The 18,827-nt window shown below is 38.1% G+C and overlaps 1 long non-coding RNA gene across 1 annotated transcript in view; it reads right to left on the bottom strand.

Moving 5' to 3' along the window:
- Positions 1 to 18,827, bottom strand: part of LOC128109743 (uncharacterized) — a 91,093-nt gene that overhangs the window by 19,575 nt on the left and 52,691 nt on the right. The window lies entirely within an intron of this gene.

Raw genomic sequence — 18,827 nt, 5'->3', positions numbered from 1 at the left:
GAGAGCATGCCTCCAGATCAGCACAGGACTTAACCTATTTCTGCCTTTGTGGAGCTGTCTGCTTGCAGCTAACACTCATTCTATATGTTTATTAACTTCAACCACTCGCCCTGCTGAATTATCCACATCAGGGGGAGATGTCACTTAGCCTTGTGCCCTGGGTCTGCTGTACCTCATATAGATGGAGGCAGCTTGGTGAATGTTTGTGGAATAAATATACAAACAGGAATCCCTGTTTGCTGGTGATTTACCTTTTTGAAGATATTGGAATACTACTGATCTTCCATGAATATGAGGTTCTTCTGTACCTGAGTGACACAGACTTTAGACTGTACAGTCTTCCTGTTTTAGTCACAGTGATTTCTTTACCATACATAGCCTCTGAAGGCTCAGATCATACCTATGTCGCCCTTCTTCAGGATGAGCTTCCCCAAGATTTCTCCTCAGCTGCTCCCTCACTGCCTCCCCCTCTTGTTCTGATTTGGTGTCATCTAAGTGAGGTCAGTACCCACACCCTCCACTCTCCCCAACCCTCATCCTTGATTTATTTTATAGTTTAATTTACACACCATTCTTTTAATGATTTATGTGTTGTTTGTCTCTCATACTCACATGCATATAAGCATGAGTTTTACAGATATTTTTTATCCGTCTCGTGTCTTTACTTCTCACTCTTAGAATGATACTTGCAACATAGCTGTGCTGTATTTTTATCTCAACTAATTTCACAAATATTTATAAAAAAAAACAGCCTGTGTGACACAAAGTATTGGGAGCTGGGTTAGTGTAATGAGTATGAGAGATGGCAGCTTCCACCTTACAAAAACTATCTTTTGTTTAATCGTATGCTGATTTTTACAGTATAAATTGTAAGGATCTGAAAGAAATCGGTTCCACCTTCTATTTTCCGTGTGTTTCCAGAAGTAACTCACTCAGCAAAACACTCCAAATTCTCCTAACAATTGCATATACATTTACACATCTGGAAAAGATCCTGATTTCATGGTTATGTAAGAAGTTTTCATCCTAAAGTCCTCAATACTATAGCTCAGAAATATCAATGGCAATATTTCAAGGATGACAACAGGAACATAGAAAGTCAAGTAGTTAGGAGGCTAATGGCTAATAGTTTTTCAGGAAAGGAAAACTGTTACTTGAACTGAGAGGGGCAATTGAGAGTAGATTCCTTGTCAGGACTAAACAGATGAGGATTTCTTAGCTATTGTGTAAAGGTAAATGGGAGGAACCAGGAGAAACTAGGGGAGCTGCCAGCGTTAGATGCCACTCTGATCCTGAGAGGAGAGAGGGAGGGAGGTTTTCAGAAGTGCCCTGGATTGCCAGGCAGTCGAAGAAATAGTCAGCAAGGCCATCAAAGAGACCTCAAGCCAGAGTGAGCTGTCAGAGGAGTTCTGTGTCTCCCAGAAATGCGGCTGACTTAGTTCATGTGCAGCACTCAATATTTTCTCTAAAGAATTGTGGGGAAAGATGGGCATAGCTGAACACCATGGAGAAACTTACAATTTTGGAGCAAAGTTATTGTATTAATTACTTTTACATGAGACTGAATTCTTGGAGAGCACAAGTTATGGGAAAAAGGATTTATTGTGGCTCATGGTTTGAACACTGTGGTGGTTTGAATGAAAATGACTCCATAGGTTCATAGGCAGTGGCCCTATTAGGAGGTGTGGCCTTGTTGGAATAGGCGTGGCTTTGTGAAGGAAGTGTGTCACTGGGGGTTATGCTTTGAGGTTTCAAGTGCTCAAGCCAGGCCCAGTGTCACTCTCTCTCCCTGCTGCCTGCTGATCCAGATGTGGACTCCTACCTCCTTCTCCAGCACCATGTCTGCCTTCATGCCTCCTTGCTTCCTGCCATGATGAAAACAGACTAAACCTCTGACCCTGAAGCCAGTCCCAATTAAAGGTTTTCCTTTATAAGAGTTGCCATGGGGGTGACTCTTCACAGCAGTAGAAACCCTAACTAAGGCAAGAATCAAGTCCATCTTGGTGGGGAAGACCAGAGCCTAGGAGTGGCTCACAGCTGGAACAGCTGCAGATTTCTCACGTATGGACCCACAGAGAAGTGAAGAAAGATGAATCCTGCTCTTCCTCTGGCTTTCTTTCTTCATGGATCTCAGCTCACAGGAATGTTGTCATCCACTCTCAAGACATATCTTCCTTCCTTATTGACTCCTCTTCAGAAAAGTGCTCATAAACACACCCAAAGATGTGCCTTCTTATGCCCTAATTGTTTATTACTCCAGTCCAATTGGCAATCAAGCTTAGCACACCTATACTGTCCTTTAGAGACTTCACTACTTCTTGAGATACAGTTTCTAACTTGGTACTGGGTCCCATTAAAAAAACTAAAGAAATTGATCACAAAGGACCAAATTTTCATGCAATGTGAATTGCTCAATACATATATATATATATATATATATATATATATATATATATATATATATGTTTTCTAGGCTAGGCATGGACTGCACTTCACTTCACCAACTACGTGGTATGTATGAAATCAGGCATGCACAGATCTGAAGGCACAAATATTTTGCATGAGAAAGCAGCCCAGAATTTCATGGCTGCTGTTCTTGCTAGACTCTCAGTCTCTTGACTCTCAGTCCACATCTGTGACCTCATGGGAAATTTCTTATAACCAGTTGACTAAAGCGTAAAATTGTCAGAATTAGTTTCAGACACTTCAACATGATAATCAGCAGACCCCCAAAATAAACATCTGTAGTAGGACAATCATTCAGAAACAACACTTAAGGATGGGAAAAGTTTCGTCAGAATGTCAAAGAGCACACAGCTTTTTGATCATTTGTTTTCAATAAGACCTAGACAGAGGTACAGATCTATCCTGATTTTTGTCCAGAGGCTAGCAATGTTACCAAATGGTCAAGAACATGGAAACTGCACTATTGGAAACACCACTGAGGATCTGGGGTGTTTCATGTAACCATACAATAATATAATTCTCAGTAATAAAGCAATCTACTAAGCAAGTGACTGCTGTGGGATGTCATTCTGTATGCTGTGAATATGTGTTGCTCTGATTGGTTGATAAATAAAACACTGATTAGCCAGTAGCCAGGCAGCAAGTATAGGTGGGATAAGCAGATGAGAAGAATTCTGGGAAGAGGAAGAACTGAGTCAGGAGACGCTGCTAGCCTCTGCCAGAAAAAGCAAGATGTAAAGTACCAAGCCACAAGCCACATGGCAAAGTATAGATTTATAGAAATGGGTTAATTTAAGATGTAAGAGCTAGCTAGCGAGAAGCCTGAGCCATTAGGCCATATTATTTGTAAATAATATAAACCTCTGTGTATTTATTTGGGTCCAAGCAGCTGCGGGACCAGCAGGTGAGAAAGATTTGTTCTGACCACAAACCAGGTGGGACACAGGAAAACTTTCAGCTATAAGTGACAGCATGGATGGCTCTCCAAGTAACTATTTTAAGAAATTTAGGTAGCATAAAGTGGTGACATACAACTGATTTCATTTGGAGAGTCATGTAGAAAAGACGAACTGTAGGGACAAAAAACTGACCAATTGTTACTACAGGCTGGTGTACAAAAGAGCTGACTCAAAAAAAATCCAGAGATTTCAAAAGAGAGATAAAATTGTTTTACATGTTGATTGTAGTGGAAGCTGACAGCTATTAATGCTTGTCAAAAAAATGAAAACATCTGAATGATGGTGAATTTGACTATTAATACATTTCAGTAATGAAAGAGAATGTAGCTTGATGACCATATTAATACCTGAAAAAGTATACTTCACACCTCAGGGATTACTTCAGAAGAAGGGTGAAAAGAATGTAAGACTAGGAAGACAGGGAGAAGGACTGTGTGATGCTGTCTCTTGAGCACGGCACAGTCAATGACATCAGGACCTCAAGAACAACTGTGAGCACCTGCAATGCCTACAGAAAACTGGGAGTAACAACAGATATTAAAAGACCAAGTAGGGACCTACCCCTTCCTGCTGGAAGACTGGCTACTGATGAATGCTGAGGAAGAGGTAGTTATAAGTTATGTACCCATTGAGTAGCTGACCAATCTCCAATGGAACATTCTAAACCCATGGCCACATGGACGATCTTAGTTAATCTCAGTGGGTCTCAAAATAAAAAAGATAAAAAGAAAGACATGATTGTGAGAAAAGGAATTATAGGTAAGGAGGGGATCACAGGAGTGGGAAGGAGATTAGAGGGGAGGGCATGTTATGGTAACCAGAATACATTTTATACATGTATAAAAATGTAAAAACAATTTCCATATATAAAAAACAATAAATACTTAAAAATCAATTATAAAAATCTTTGACTTAAGGAATGAGATTAATAAGATCAAATAAAACTTGGTGTCATATGAAGAAAGGAAAACACAAAGAATAACTTCATGAAAAAATAAAGTGGGAAATAATGAATGAAACCATACACTAGCTCTTTGAGATTAACAAAGTTAATAAACTTCTAGTCAACAGATACAGAAGTAAGAGTAAAGATACAACCAATCAATATGGTAGCTCCTTGTTCCCAGAGGATACTCCATGACCTGGGTAAAGATCAATCAAATCTGATATATGCTGTTTCTCTATATACTGTCTCAGGGTTATCATTGCAATGAAATCCATGACAGGAAATAATGAGGAGGAAGAACAGGGATGAAAGGGTTTATTTGGCTTACACTCTCACATTAGGTATTCCATCATTGAAGAAAGTTAAGACAAGAACTCAAACAGGGCAGGAACCCAGAGGCAGGAGGCCATGGAAGGGTGCTGCTTACTAGCTTGCCCCTATGGCTTACTCAGCCTGCTTATATAACCCAGGACCACCAGCCCAGGGGTGGCACCACCCACAATGGACTGGGTCTGCTCACAAAAATCAGTAATAAGAAAATGCCCTATAGACTTACCTGCAGCCTGATCTGATTGGGGTTCCTTTGTTTCAGATGACTCCAGCTTGTGTCAAGTTGACATAAAATAATCCAGCACATGTACATTATACAAAAAAATTAATTTCCAAAGTAGGTACAGTGTTAAATTAACAATAATGATAAAAATAGAATGTAATAATACGTTCTAATAAAAGTTATAGAAGAAGGTCTCTCTTGAAAGAGTCAAGAACAGTATTAACATTCTGGACCATGGCTAACCATAGGAACTGAAAAGGGGGCTTGGAAAGCTGTTGAGTAGAAAGGACAACTGTACCAAGAGTGAAAAGAAAGATAGTAAGACCATATTGTAAAAAAAAAAATCCTATCAATAATTTCAACAGCATGGAGAATGAAGAAATTTCTTTGACAGAGTAAGAATTCAGAATTCAGTCAAGAAAAACACGATAATCTATTAGAGAAGTCAAAGTCACAATTTAAAATTTTCTAATAAAGAAAAGTAAGACTTCACTGGTGAATTTTACCAAGTGGTTAAAGAAGAAATAACACCAATTTTCTTTTTCTTCTTAAACTTTAGTTTTATTTATTCTTTGTATCTTTCACAACATGCATGCCAATCCCATTCATCTCCCTGTCCCTTCGTATCTGCCCTCTGCCCTTGCAACCTCCACGCCAAAATAAAATGAAATAAAATTGAACAGAAGAAAAAAAGAGAAAGAAAAATCTCATCATGAAAGCTGTAGTGCGACACTGTGAGTCACACAATATATCCTTTTATCTTTACTTGTGTTTACTACAAAAAGTCATTGGTCCAGTTCTAGGTCTCTGGCCTACACCATGGATACTGGGCCCTCACTGGAACTCCTCTTGGATATTCTGTTGTTGCCCTGTGTCGTGGAGATCCTGCAGATTTGAATTGATCTGCAGGACATGCCCTTTCACATGCTCCAGCAGATCATGGATGGGGTGGATGTTGGGGTAAGCCAACTCACAGCCCTAGTTCTGGGCCTCGGTAGTTGCAGGGTTGATCAGCCTGCCAGTTCTCCCCCGTCCTCACCACCATGGTGAGCTCTCCAGCACTGCCTTAGCTAGTTCTCCCTATGAAGCAACGAGCAAGGTGCAGGGCAGTACTCCTGCTTTCATGCCCTCGGAGTACGCTCACCCACACCTATATCATTGGGGCCAGCTCTACTGTGCTATCCAGGCGAAGTGCAAGGGCCACTTTCCAGAGTGCTGTAGCTGGTGAGGGGGCAGGAATAGCTCTCCCACACACTTAATACTTCAGGGCCAGCTCTTCCAACTGCCACAGGTAGTAGAGGGTGTGTGGGAGTGGGGACATCTCTCCCTAGCCCACACCATCATATGGCAGGTGAGGGGTAGGTCCAGATATTCCAAGCTCATGTCCTAGGGCTGGTTCACCCAGACCTCTATCAATAGAGTCAGCTCTACTGTGCTGCTCGGGCGAGGTACAGGGCCCACTTTTCCCGAGTGCTGCAGTTGATAAGGGGGAAGATCAGCTCCTTCACCTGCTGCAGGTGGTAGGGGCAAGAAGGAGAGGGCATCTTTCCCTCACCCATGTCACCACATGGCAAACAAGGGTGTCATGGCCAGCTATCCCACTCTCATGCCCACCATTTTCACATAAGTGCTTCCTAGAAATTCCCAAAGGCCAACACTACCCAAACACATAAACTAGATGATAAAAATTCCAAGGATACAGGTTACAGACCAATGTTTCTTGTGATCACAGATGCAAGCTTTAACTACATTTTAACAATGAAATCTAACATTATCTAAAAGTCTGAACACTTAATGACTGTGATGTATAATTTTATGTCTCATCTTGACTAGGCTGTTCTGGCCAGGTATCTAGTTAAATGATCCAGTGTATCTTGAAGGTTAGAGAGCGGTCCCAGAAGGGCATTCGAAGTGGTGAGCTAAGGAGCAGATGGCCCTCCCCAGCATAGGTGGATATCACCCTTCTCTTTGAAAGTCTAAATACACTAAAGTAGGGTGTAATGCTTTATCTTTGACTGCTTAAAATGAAAGGTCAGTTGGTGATATTTTATTTGTATTAAAATGTTATTTGTATGTTAATAAATAAAGTTGCCCGGGGGTCAGAGCTATTAGCAAGCCATAGGAAAACAAGGCAGTGGTGGTGTACGCTTGTAATCTGCCAATGCTTGGTAGGCAGAGCTAGGTAAGTTTCTGTGTGTTCAGGGATACAGCCAGTATTGGATACACATGCCTTTAATCTCAATACCAATCATGGAAAACCTGGAGGCCTATACAGACAGGCTGTGAGGAGGCGGTCATGTGGTTGGGTTTACAACCAAGGAGAAGGCAGGACAGGAACTCTATATAAAGACTTTAACACAGGGGTAGCTCTGGTTTGGAGAGGTAGGACCACTGCAGGAGGAAGGGTAAGGTTTTAGCTCTTAGCTCTGACCTCTTGGCTTTCTTCTTTGCATTGGTTCTGTGTTTCTTATTTAATAAGAAGGTTGGTTACACCTACAGTCAGTCTCTCCTGCTCTTATGCCATTAGCCCTCCACCTTTTGGAGTTACAGCATCATTGTTTTAGGTTATAGACATCAAGTCTAAGATGTCTAAGTCTGTATGTTAGCCAATTATTTATGGTATATATATATATATATATACCATAAATAATTGGCTAACATATATATACTTAGTATGGATCTCTGTGTGTATGTGTCTCTTGTTGGTTCTTTTTCTTTTAAAAATCCTAACATGATGACTAAATGAAATATAATACAGGAATTTCATTTGACATTTAAAAACAAAATTTAGTATTTCAACAGAATAAAAATGAGATCAGTATAATTACTTAAATGATGTAAACAAAATCCTTTGACAAAATTTTGCATACATTCACAATTAAAACACGCAAAGAGACACATACTAAAAAATTTCAGGCATAGTGTTAAACTTATTTGACATTTAAAAAAAATTTAGAAAAGCCTGCAATAAAACCTTATTATATATTGAAAAAATTATGGTTTTCTCCCTGATACCAGGCAATCTGCTCTTATGCCTTTCATTTAGTATTATGTAGGACAACCGAACCATTGAAATAAAGCAAAATTTTCTATTTAAAAATAAAACTATATTTTTTCATAGATAACGTTTTAATTCACTTTCAAAAATCATCAAAATATTAAAATTTGTTTTTTATATATAGTAATTCCATCGAACAGGGTCTCAGAGTACGTGGTTAACATACAAAAATCAAGTGTGTTTATAAATTAGTAGAAATGAAATTTAAACCAAATACCACTTAAAATAACACCAAAATCATCAAACATTTATATATATATATATATATATATATGTATGTATGTATATATACAAATATAATGAATAGTTTGCAAAATTGGCTTCACATTGAAAACTCTGAAGCATCATAGAGTTTGAAGCTTTAATGAATGGTAGTATATTATCATGGTCATGAATTAAAAGAATCAAACATTTTACGATATAAGTTTTCCTCCTTTTGTTGTATTTATTCAATATAATCAGTGTCAACGTCAAATTTCTTATGCACCTCAGGCCCTCCTTCCCAGAATGACACTGCCCACAGTGAGCTGAGACCTCCCACATCAATCAGCAATAAGGGAAATGTCCCATAGATATGCCCACAGGTCAATATGATGGAGGCAGTTCCTCAGTTGAGATTCCTTATTCCCAGCTGTCAAACTGAAGCTTAAGATAACGAAGCTATGATATTTTCTTTTTGTATTCAAATGGACTTTTTTTTCATACAATATATTCTGATCACGGTTCTCCTCCCAGATCTTCCCCACTCCCACACACGTCTTTATTTTTCTCTCATTAGCAAACAGGCATCTAAAAATAATAATAAAATAAAAACCAAAATAGGACAAAACAAACAAAAGAGCCAAATAGAAAGCACAAGAAACACATACAGACACAGATAAAAACACATTCACACAGAGAAGTCCCAAAATAACACAGAGTTGGAAACCATAATATGCCTGTAAGAAAGAAAAAAAAGTCCAAACAAAGTACTTTGAGGAAAAAAAAACTCCAAAAGTATCATTGAATTCATTTTGTGTTGGCTGTCTACTACGATATTTTCCACCATTGGCCATCTACTATGATATTTTCCACCCTTTGTCAACTTTGATACACAAGCTTATCAATTTACACCATAACCTTTCCTTTCTTGTTTGTCCCCAAGATCTTCTGTTAAATATCATAATACTAAATGTCCTGCTGCCCTTAAATTTTTCAACACTTTTAAAGACCAATGTCTCTTTAAATATTCAGTCTTTTAACTGAGGGCTCCTATAAAATCAAAAGCAAGTTATATACTTGCTTACTCCAAATGGAATAGTCAGAGCATAAAAGCAGTTATACTTAAGCAAAGCCAAACTCCCAACAGTGTAAAATAGTTCTGTGTATGCTGTCTGGGACTCCTCTAGGCAGCTTCACTTCTTTAGCTCCACTATCCTTAGACCACAGCTCCTCTCATAGGTGTGGACTAGCTTCACTCTATACTTTCCACTGTCCTTTTGGATATCCTGTGGTCCTGGTGTCTCCAATACCCTGGATCTTTACTGTAACTGAGGCTGCACCTTTACCAGTGTCTTTTCCTGGCTTCTCATGGCACCAAGCCATAGCTCCTCAGCTTCTCTCCATGACTGTTTCAATCCTGGAGACTCCGCGGAAACTAAGGCTGCAGCTGACCCCAAGGAAATACTTCCCAGAAGAGTTTCCCTTCGCAGTGCTGGTTTTTATTAATCATAGATGACTTTTCAGCACTCACTGATTGTCCCAGGAAAGAAAAGGTTTCTCTTCAGTGGTACAGGTCTCTTGTTATAGCTGATTCTTCAGGTCCAGCTAAGCAAAAACCACAGATACTAAATTCAAAGTATCACTTAAATATCTGCGATAGAGTCTTTGAGAGGCTTTCAAACTTGCTGCTGAAAATGGGAGCTGAATTTCCATCATCTACACTGCTCTCAGCTATGCCTTCCAAGTTCCCATATGAGCTCATTAAGCTCTAAGCACTTAAGTTTTCCAGCCCAAAGTTCAAAATGTCACTTTCATTCTCCCCTAAAACATCACAGTCAGGTCTACCACAGCAACACACCAAGTTATTGGGATCATAAAGAAATAAAAAACCTGAACAGGTCCATAAAAAGGAGATTAAATCAGAAATGGTGAAAAAGACAGAGAGGAAGAAAGAAAGAAAGAAAGAAAGAAAGGGAAAGAATGAAGAAAGGGAAGAAAAGAAAAAGTAAAAGAAAAAAGAAAGACAGAAAGAGAGGAAAGGAAAGGAATGAAGGGAAGAAGAGAAAGAAGGGAAAAAGACAAAGAAAGAGGAGGGAAGGAAGGTAGCAAAAAGAAAAAGAAAGAGAAAGAAAAAAGAAAAGCTGTAACCCAATAATTTTGTGGGCATATTCTACTAAATATTTTTAAAATAATCAATTATCTATCTTTTTGAAGTTTTATTATTCTCCTCTGAGAATAGAATAAATATTTTTAAACTCACTTCATAAGGCTCTAATCACTCTGCTACTGAAGCCATATAAACACATCACAGGAAAGCTGGAATCCGGTAACTCAAAAAATAAATACAAACTTTCTCAGTAAAAATCTAGCAAGCCAGATTTAGCAACGTATCAAAAGGATTACTTATTCTGACAAAATTAAATTAATCCCTAGAAACATGGAGACTTAACATATACAAATTAATCAATATGATACACCACACTAACAACAAAAATAGAAAGTACAGCACCATCTCAGTACTGGAACAAAAGCATTTGATGAATTCCAGCACCCTTTCATGATAAAATTTTCAGTAGTCAGTGTGGAACGATATTTGCCGGACATATCTAAGGACCACTTACGAAAAGACCAAGTGATATGATAATCAATGTGAAAATTATAAAAGCTTTTTCCTTAAGATCCAATGCAAAGCAGAGTTGCTCACTCTTGCCATATTTGTCCAACAAAGTACTCTGAGCTTTAGCAATCACACAAAGAATCACATGGAAAAATTTATGATCTACAAATAAGGAAGAAAGAAAGAAAATTATTTGTTTGGAGTTATCATGAACTTATGTTTCTAAAGACTCCACACTGAAAAAAAATGTGAAATAAGCATTTGCAACTAATAGTAAAGTTACAGTGTACAAAATCTATATAGAATATTTAGTTGCCTCATATAGTAATGCTAACTTACCTTAAAGAGACATAAGCAATTGCATGTATGATATTAAAAATACATCAAATATTTACAAATAAATTTAATTGAAAAGGTAAAATATCTGCAAACTAGAAACATAAAACATCCCTAAATTTAAAGAATCTATAAAATTGGAGACAACATCCTATGTTCTTGAAGAACTAATATTGTGAAAATTCTCATGGTACCCCAAATGAGGTACAGAGTCAACGTAATTTGACTTGAAAAACTGAATAATGAGGCTCAGTTGCAGAATGGTTGTTCAGCATGAGGGAGCTCTTATAACAATCACTGCAACTAAATAAATTAATTACGTTTTAAAACATAAAATCCCAATGTTATTTTTACCGATATAAGGAGAGACTTTAAACATTCATACAGAACCACAAAAGACTGAGTAGCTTTATACTCTTGACAAAGAAGAGCCAAGTTGGAAACCTCACACTTCTTGATTCCCTGCAGAGCTGCAGTAATCCAAATAGTTTGTTACCAGAGGAAAGACAGAATACACCATGCAGAAAGTCTGAAATAAACTCACATTTATTTATCTACAATCAATTGTGAGTAACGAAGTGTATGTGGTCAATAAACAAGAGCACCAAGAGTACACAAAGGAGAATGGGCAACATCTTCAGCTAATACTTCTGGGGAAACTGGATATCCACATGAAAAATAATGAAATTGGACACATTTATGCATAAAAATCAACACAAAATGGATTAAATATTTAAATATTAGGCCAGAAAAAGCAAAACTCTTGCAAGGAAATAGGAGAAAGGTTTCTTGACATTGGCCTTGCTCATGGTTGATTTGGATATGACCCCATATGCTAAAAGGAAAAAAGTGAAAACAGACCAGTGATACTGCATCAAACTAATAACCATCTGCCCTGAAAGGAATGTCATTAACAGGTTAAAAAAGCAATCTAAGGGATGGAAGAAAATACTTGTAAAACATCTGTTAACAAAGAGTTAATGTCCAAAATATATAAGGAATGCTTACAATTCAACAGAAATAAAAACAACCTAATGTTTAAACAAGTAAAGGAGCAAACTGACACTCATTTCACAGAAGTAATATGTAAGAAGATGCTTCATGCCATTAATCACCAGGGACAGCAAATTAAAACCAAAGAGATATCCTTCAATACCTGTTAGAATGGTTATGATCAAAAGATGAGATAGTCAATTTAATGAGTAGAGAGAATTGATGGAGAATCATATGTTCTTGGTGGGAATGTAAAATAGAGCAGCCATTGTGAAAAACAGCACAAAGCTTCGACAAAAATAATGAAAAAGAAAGAATTTTAGAACATGGAATTTACATGAAGACTGTAGCTGAAGGCCTCTATGAAAGCATAGGTGAGGAGAACAGATAAGGTGGAATCTTGCATAGGTCCAGGAAGTTTGGGGCCAGATCTCATATCCAAGCAAGAAATGTGACCTCAGACATTGGTCAGTCCTGCCCTCACCTTGAGGTTGCAGCAGGCATTAATCCAAACAAATGATTTCTGTCATTCCCAGATACTACTGAGGCAGCAAGTTCCAGACAAAACTCTCCGTGGGCCAGGAAAAGGAACTGCAGACTCTTGGGGCTAACCATGTCTTGAAGGCTTGTTTAACAGCATGTTCATCTTATTTATTAAACTTATTGTGGGAAGTTTCTGGAAGAGTCTCCATGTGTATTGAAGAACATAATGAGAAGATACATGTCCCCCAGGCTTCAGCCAGAAAGAACTCAGTGAGAGATGACTTCCAGTTACTAACATTATGTGAACAGTGCAAGATAAACCCCAGGGTTAAAGACCCACATCTCCACCTACAGCTCTCATCTACCACTGACACAGTGTGCTGACCTCCTCTCCAAAGCACCGCTCCTTTTTATCTCCAGTCAGAGCCATAGTACCGTTCAATATAAGGGCTTTCTAAAAATCCCACAGCTGAGTCAGCCTCTAGTCACACATCATCCACTTTGCACCTTCAAATTGCACCAGATCCTATAATCTTCTGATCTTATCTGAGAAAGCACAATAAAGTGTTTCTTTGCTATCCACATATTTATTCGTATTTACTACATAAAATATGCAGTTGGTCAGCCCAGTGGAAAGTTTATTTCTTAGCTGCTGCCAGAGCCGTTGATTGCCTTTTTTCCTTGGACCACTTCCCTAAGTGGTTTTATACTTCAACAAGTCATGTCTTAGCCAATGTTCAATCTTATTTCCCCAATTAATAAAAGACTTCTCTCTAGTTGAAGGGTATAATATAGCTGTGGTTTTTGCCAACTCATCTCCTAGATGTCCAAGAATTACCAGTTGTGCTGAGATTCAAATCTTAGATCTAATTCTTATGTTCAGTTTCTCAAATTGCAGCTCATTGTAAAAATATTCTAAAATGTTGTCTATTCTATAATAGCCATTATTAGTAACTAAAGCATTTCTTAATGCAGCAAATAAAATTGTACTGAGTGACCCACTAATCACCATTCTGTGTACACACCTAAAGGAAGTAAATCCATATCTCAAAGGATTATCTACACTCCCAGATTCACTGCATAGGAGTCGTATAGAAACACCAAAATATGGATAAAGAAATCATTATATAAATATATATATATATAAAAAACATATGTGTATGCTGTTTATGTAATAAAATTATATTCTACCATTTTTTAAAAGGCCAAATCAAATATGCAGGAAAAGTGGAAGCAATAAGAAATCACTATGTTAACTGAAATAAGCCATCCCCAGGGAGACAAATACTATATGTTTTCTCTTTCTTCAAGGGAGCTTAAGCATGGTATGAGTGGATAACAAGCTACAGATAAAGAAAACTGAATGCTGCAAATACAGACATTAGTTTGGAGGAGTCATAATATAAAGGAAAAGATAAAAATTAAGCAGAATCTGGATGGGAGTAGAATATCAAGGGATTTTCTCTTAATAGAACATTTTACAAGATTATAGTCCAATTCATTGAAAAGAGAATTATTTAACTGAGTGAGAGGGAGAGAAAGGACAGCATCAGGAGGGCCATCCACTATTGCTAGGGAGCACGAAGTTCTCGATAGCTGTTTCCCCAATGGGAAGGACCCCCTAGTTACACCTCTCTGTAGTCACAAGTCCTTAAGATACCTGAAGCTGTTGACTCAATCTTGAAATCTCAGCCACACACCTATCGCAGCTTGTAAACACTCTGACAATTCTCTGAACGTTTAGCTGATGGATTCTTCCCGACATACTGTCAGTCCAAAGGCTCAGCTGTCTTCTAGGTAAGAATGGTGTGTATGCCAGTCTACAAACATGATAGGATACAAGGAGCCCTAGAGAGCTGCTGAGCTTCCAAGTGGAGAAATGCAGTGTGCCTTCAGAAGTCAGGATTTCTCACACAAAAGAATGCAGTGAGAGTTTTCTCTTGTTTTCAGAACAAAAAAATGTAACTACATAGTAAGTTGATATTTTTAGTTAAATCACAGCAAAATAGAGTTCTTAATTTTTAAAAAAAACTAAGCATTTTTATGTCTATAACAACATAAACTGCGACTATAATGAATAAAATACAAAATGCAGCTTTTACTCAAGTTTTTAATCCAACAAGGGAAGTAATGCAATATTTCAGTCTTCTGTAGTTTTCTGTCTCCACTAGGTTCTCTTTTCCTTTTATTAGGGTGTTAATTCTACCACATCCAACATACATGATATGTGTTTACAGTTCTCTCACCATGATAACTTCTGAAATAAGAAGCTGTGAAGAGTCTGCTCAGTTTAACTCAGTATAAAATGACACTATCCTTCGCATTTCCCAAACACATTCACAGGATGCAGAACTTCTGCACTGAAGATCTACTGTGCTCATATTTACTCCTTAAGGGTATGATTATGTGAAGCTCCAGCACTTCCTGGGGTCAGTAGTTGGAGAATTCACAGTGTTTTTCAAGTCTCATTCCCCTAGAAGTCGATTTACCTTCGGGAGAGGTGTTGATTGAGGCTGTGTACTGAATAACTTGAACATACATTTATTGCTTTGCTCTTGAAGGTAATTTTTAGAAGAAAATGCTCAAATTTTTCACAATATTAAGATAAGGACCAGCCCAGTTGGAGCATGCTCCTCGTAGACATTTTTGAGTGCTATGTGCTGTATTGTGTGCTGGGCTCTGTGGATAGGGCATCTTCACATTGAGGTGTGTGTGTGTGTGTGTGTGTGTGTGTGTGTGTGTGTGTGTGTGTGTGTGTGTTGTGATAATTTGATGGTTTGTGTCTTTAGCTTGTATGAAGGTGACAAAACACAAGGTGGCTGTAACTTTTAAGTTGTGACCTAGCATTAGCTTTGCCGTGTAATAATTTGAGAGCCAATTTATATTTACAGATCTTGTATATATCATATCTTACAGGAAATCACATGTTCCATATTATAACTCAGTAATTCATATTCAGCAGATGTATTTTCAAAATGCATATATTTCAATAAAGCCCAATGTAGTCAATGCTCACATTTAGTTGTATGAACACAAACAAGTAATAGGACTTGTTTGTATTGGAAGACACCTATCTCACTATTTCTATTTTTCTCACGTTCATATTTGTATATCAAAGAAAAATATACTCCAAAGATATATTATCTTCAAATTGAATTTAAAATGATACATAATTTGAACAATGTTTTCCTTATAAGCCAGTTACCATCTTGGCAATAGGAACCAGGGTGTTGGCTTGTGAAAGAAAAATAAATTCTCCCTTCCTTTGTTTTGTCCTAATTCCTTCCTTCCTTTGTCAAAAATCACAATGCAGAACATCACAAAAGGACAATCCATGAGTCAGAGAGATCCAGCCTCTCCAGCTTTCATTCTGCAGACACTGGCATTGGCAAATGACACAGTTTGGTGCCAGAGCCCTGCCCGACTGTCTATTAACCTAATTGACAGTGCTCATGACATGCATTGGGATGATTCCTCTCGGAACAGCTAACCGATTTGAGCAAATCAGAAAGGGCAGGGAGGGAAAACCTAATCCCTCCTCCTCTTTCATTGCGAGAATAAATCAGCAGCGTGACTGTTAAGGATCATGTCAAAACTCAAGAAGAAATGATTCACAGGAAACATACATGCAGAGAGGGGAGGAAGCTTTCTGGGACACAATGGAAGCCTGTTACTAATGTGGTCGCATAATCAGGAGACAGTGTGTGATAACCAACAAAGGAATTTTCAAGGGGTTCCTGGACAGTGATGACTAAAATTATTCATCTCAAGACAGGTGCTTTATATGTAAAGGTCCAAGACAAGAAGAACAAGAGAATTAAAGAAAGCAAGTGGGGCTGTGCATTGTGATACTGATAAATTAGTAATAGAGCCTCAGGCTTTTTGCCAAAATAAAAAAAAAAAAGTCTCCAATACCATGGCTCAAAATGTCATGAGGCATGTTTAACAGTATGTCAAAAAGTCAAATTCACTTTCCTAATCTAGCAGAAGACAAAAAGACATATATTTAAAATGCCCCAACTCAATCTCATCCATAAGATCATGTGAGGCCGGGCGGTGGTGGCGCACGCCTTTAATCCCAGCACTCGGGAGGCAGAGCCAGGCGGATCTCTGTGAGTTCAAGGCCAGCCTGGGCTACCAAGTGAGTCCCAGGAAAGGCGCAAAGCTACACAGAGAAACCCTGTCTCGAAAAACCAAAAAAAAAAAAAAAAAAAAAAAAAAAAAAAAAAAAAAAAAGATCATGTGAAACTTGCTATTTTCATGGTGTATGTATTTCCTAGCATCCTCTCAAGTCCTTTCTATCTCATCAAAATGAAGAATTTAATTAATGAAACAAATGAAAGCTATTCATTCATCCCTCTTTGAAGGGGGATATGGGATGTCCCACAGTCAACCCGAGGAGCCCAGACTGTTGTCACAATTCTGTCTTCTTTTATGCACACATTTAACCATGGCAGATTTTGCGTTGTGCCAACCAGTCTGACTGGACTTCCAGAGCATCACACCTCACACACTGTGGGCATTAATGGTTCTCATCAGTTTAATACTGTGAGAAAATACCATGCCTGCTTCTTAAAGATAATGATTTGATTTCTGTGCCTCTAATTTTTATTACAGGCATCTTAAAACTCTCCATCTATTTATTCAACTAATATTTATCAAACGCACCATACCGCCTGAGATATCCCTGTTACTTCACATCAGTGTGAATTCTGCAGGAAGCAAACAGCATTTGAGGGAAATCTTTGCACTGCTTTGAATATGTAGAAGCTGCGGATTAGTATCACCATTAGGCTAAAGCTCTGAGGGGTGACTTTATTTTCATCCCTTGGAGACTGCTTCTTCTACTTAAATTGTAAGCTTCTAGAAGGAAGTTAGCGAATTCTGTTCGTTTTCATTTTTATTTTTCTGTTATGTATCACCCCCACATAAAAGTCCATCTACATTTTTTACAAATAACACAGATACCAACAAAAAAGTATACAAAATATTGTCAGTTGTTGGAACAAAATAAAAATGTAGTAAAATTGGGACTTTAGGAGATCCGTTGTTTGTATTCCACTTTCATCCATTTGCTCATCCATTCATTTAGTGTTACATGAATTGTACCAAGATTCTACCATACATTGAGAACAATGTCATACAATGAGGGTAAAACCATAAATAAAGCAGTAAACACAGGGAGATTATATTCTTCTGAAATAAAAAAAGAAAAGAAAGAAAAGCCGGGTGGTGGCAGCGTATGCCTTTAATCCCAGCACTTGGGAGGCAAAGCCAGGCAGATCTCTGTGAGTTTGAGACCAGCCTGGTCCACAGAGCAAGATCCAGGATAGATACCAAAACAACACAGAGAAAACCTGTCAAAAAAAAAAAAGGAAACAAATAATTGTGTTATGCTGTCTACACAGAAGGCAGTCCACTACTCTAGAGACTGAGAAGAGAGACGCCCCAGATGAGAAGACTTTTCTGAGCAGGTGAAATTTGACCTGAAAACGAGGATTTTAGCTATTTTGAAAAGTACAAGTTTCTAAGACAGAAAAAAAAATAGTGATGTGTAATATACTGAGAACAGTATTCGCCTGAAATTCATTATCTATTTAGAACCACAGAATGTGACTTTATTTCTAGACAAAATATTTGTATAGACTATAAAATGAAATCATTCTGGAAGATAATAGACCCTAGAAGAGGGAAATGAGAACATTGACACACAGGGGAAAAGACATTTGATGACAGGAAGAGATGAAATGATGCTGCCACCGCCACTGACTAGGAGCCACAAACATCTGGAACAAGCAAGGCAGGATTTCCTCTGGATCCTCCTGAAAGTCAGGGTTGAGCCAACTTTTTACATAGCACTTCTAGCCTCCTAGTGTGTGGGAGACTGAATCTCTGTTGTCTTAAGATACGCAGAAACGCATGATAAATTGTGGCAAGGACCATGGGAAACTAAATGTGCTTATGAAATGTCAGAGGTGATGGAACAGAGAATTGATTTATTGCTGAGGCTGATGATCTAGCAAACCAGGGTGTTACTACACCCTGCTTACTGGAGACTTTGCCAAATAGCAAAGTCATCTCAGACAAGTGGACTCAATAGTTGGAGAAGGGAGAAAGTTCTTCATGAACATCTATGTTCAAACTAAAGTCTTCTGGTATAAGACATTTGGGGTAGGATTTGTGCTGTTCATGGCTTTAAAAATACTGAAACAATA

Source organism: Peromyscus californicus, unplaced genomic scaffold (genome assembly GCF_007827085.1).
Source record: "Peromyscus californicus insignis strain IS unplaced genomic scaffold, ASM782708v3 Scaffold_14__1_contigs__length_90479793_seg_2, whole genome shotgun sequence".
NCBI lineage: Eukaryota > Metazoa > Chordata > Mammalia > Rodentia > Cricetidae > Peromyscus > Peromyscus californicus.
The sequence above is the reverse complement of the archived record's forward strand: the minus strand, read 5'-3'. Positions and strand labels throughout refer to the sequence as shown.